Source organism: Lagenorhynchus albirostris, chromosome 9 (assembly GCF_949774975.1).
Source record: "Lagenorhynchus albirostris chromosome 9, mLagAlb1.1, whole genome shotgun sequence".
NCBI lineage: Eukaryota > Metazoa > Chordata > Mammalia > Artiodactyla > Delphinidae > Lagenorhynchus > Lagenorhynchus albirostris.
This window is the reverse complement of record NC_083103.1, coordinates 94,881,160-94,884,231: the sequence shown is the minus strand read 5'-3', so window position 1 is coordinate 94,884,231 and position 3,072 is coordinate 94,881,160.

Here is a 3,072-nt window from a genome sequence, read left to right as displayed (position 1 = left end):
TCAAGGGGTGGGGTGGAGGGGGTGGGAGGGGGCTTGTGTGGGGAGTGGCATTTGTGGAAACCAGATGTGCTGGCAGCTTAGGGGGAAGTGGCAGAGTGGGGTGGGGGATTTGGGATGGGGGTTGGTCCCATTTCGGCCGCCAGGACTGCCCCCCCCGCCAGTCCTACGGAGCCTCGATTTTCCCTCTTTCTCTGCGTCCGATTTTCCCTCTTTCTCTGCTTCTGCCCTCTTCAGCTTTGCTTTCAGAGCCCTGTATCTAATCCTTGGCAGGGAGTGGAAGGAGAGGAGAGGCCTCTCCCTCTCCCTCCCCTTCCTGCTGCTGTCTCCTCCGGGAGCTTCACTTTCCTCCTCTTGGTTTCTCTGCCCCCACCCCCCCGTTTTTCCTTCTGTCTTCTCCTGCCTCAGTTCCTCTCCCTGATGATGTGTCTGACCCCCTCTCCCACCCCAACCTGCAGGCGGCTGGCCAGGTGGGCAGGCGCCAGCCGTAGCTGTAAATAGAGCGCTGCGCTTTTGTGCCGGTTTGTGTGTGTGCTGTATTTCTGTGTTTTGATAGAAGTCACACAAAAAAAGGATAAAAGAAACCCTTCCCCCCTTTTTCAAATGATTGCCCCTTCCATTCCCCTGGACCCAGGGGCACGCAGTCTGACACACCTGCCCGCTGTGGCAGTGTCTCTGGGTCAATAAAGGATACCATTCCGGTCCCGTCCCCCAGTGGTGAAATGACGTAGCTACACCCACACCTAAACTGAGGTCAGACCACCTAGGCGTCCACCTGGTGAGCCCCAGCAGGGCTGAGACCCCCCAGGGCGGCAGCCTGTCTGCTGCTGAGTGATTCAGGAGAACGCGTGCATGTGCATGGGTGTTTGCCCCACAGAGGTGACACGGGGCCCTGGCTTCCTAGCTGTGGATGTCTGGTGTCCCCTGCTGCTACATCTTAGCCAGAACTTGAAGTCCTTGGTCCCCAGTCCGGGATGAAGGCAAGGAGGACGAGGCGGAGACTGTGTGGCCCCCTCGTGTGGAGCCGTGGAGGGGTGGCCTGGGGAGCCGAATGGTCCTTTGCCCGCTGCAGTGGCTGTGGGCCAGGTAGCCCCCAGGGCCATGACTCTTCCAGAGGCTACCACTTACTTCTTATCACCAAAGGAGGAAAGGAAAAGGGTTTGGCGGAGTCCGTCTGTCTCCCTCCAGCCTCCACCCGCTGAGGATGGAATAGAGAGAGTGTTGGATTCCGAGCAGGAGGGCGTCTTCCCGCTTCTCTCTGCCTGGCCGATCGCTGGCAAGGTCCCTCTGCCCAGAGCTCAGGGCTCTATGCCCACCCAGGCGCAGCCACTGCCTTCCCCTCAGCCCCCGGCTCTTTCCCATACGAGCTCCCCACCCGCCTCTGGTCAGAGCTGAAGCCATACACGATTGGGTGTTTTGCCCCCCTCAGCCCCAGGAGTAAAACACTTCTCCTTTTCTCACTTCCTTTCCTGCCTTGTGAGGTGGCAGGGCAGCTACCTGGCTGAGGCCTTTTGTACCCCACCTCCAGGGCCAAGGGCCATTTCTAGACAAGGTGTCTTCTGCCGTGGCCCCGTCCCCAGCCTTCCTGACCTGAGGGCCTGGTCTCCCATTGGCAGCTGTGATACAAAGGGAATTTGTCCCCAGTTCTCCCAGTCTGGTGCTGTCCTCAGTACCCCGGTCAGCCAGGTCAAGTGCTTCCTCCGGGGCTGGCTGCGAGCTCCTGCCTCCCCCAGCCCCTCCCAGGGGCCAGGGCCTGGTCCCCCGTGTTCAGGGGCCACCTGTCCTCAGTCCCGCCAGACACGTTCCCACCCTGTCTCAACCCGGGCCTCGTGCCCTTGAGTCCCCCACCCATGACCCAATACTCCCAAACCGACTCTTAAGTGTTTCCTGCGCAGAGGAGAGACGGGTCAGACTGAAAAGGGCCCGATGCCCTCCCCCTCCCCCGCTCCTCCCACCTCTGCCACCAGACTAACTTTCCAAGGTGAATTCCACAGGCCAGCTACTTCCCTCCATCCATGGCCACACCCCCAGCCATTTTGTACCATTATATAAATATATATATAAATATAAATATATAAATACAATATGTGAAGACATCTTCTTGGTTTTTATTTTGAAACAATTTTTAGGCTTGTTCCGGGGGTCTCTGTGCTGCCTGTACTGTATTGACCTGTTTTATAGGTGCCTTTTTATTAAAAAGAGAAAATTAAAAATCCAGTTTCTTGCTGTCTTGCTTCTGTGTCTGGCTCCTCCGCTGCCCAGCTTACTATTGGGTGCTGGGACGAAAAAGGGGCCCCAGGGATTCCCTGGTGTTCCACGGTGAAGACCTAGTCCCCTGGGTCACAGCTCTGATCTCCCCTGCGGGGGCCTCTTAGGGACCTGGGCTGACTGGCTTGAGTGGGCCTGGGCAACCGATGTGCACCCTCAGCAGCTGCAGGGGTCCCTGGTGTCCCATTCTAGGCAGACCAGAGGCTGGGGAGGAGGCAGGGAGAGCCCTCCCCGGGCAGGGGGCAGGCAGGCGCGGAGCAGCTTCCTCTGGTTCCATCTGAGTAGTATCCTCTCGGGGCAGGGCCCAGCTTCCTGGAGCCCGGGGACTTCCCTGCCTAGGCCTGCTTGTCACACTGCCCAGCCCAAGGGGATGCCTCGCGGCTCTTGCTGCGGCCCAGAGAGGTGGCCTGGCCTGCAGGCAGGGGGCTGGATGAGATGACCCCCAGGGACCCCTTAGGTCTCTTTCCTCGGGAGGTCTCCATCTCTGCTCCGCGGTCAGATTCTCTCTGTGGCTCCAGGAGTTTCTCCTGGCTGTGTAGTTTGCGGGGAGAGGGGAAGCGAAGAACGCATCTGTCCCCTTCCGCATCGGTGCCCAGACCCACCAGGGCCCTGGACCCTGCTGTCCTTGGCCTGCCCTGGGAGCTTTCCACCCTGGGCAGAGAAGACAGCTGGCTTTGGTTAATACTTGTTCATCCTTGGAGCTGGGGAAGGAGAATCTTTCCTTTCCTTGGTTGGGCTCCTCTCTGCTGACCTTAGTCCTTCTCTAGGATGCTGGCTGGTCTCTGAGGGCACCTGGAGTCTGCCTCA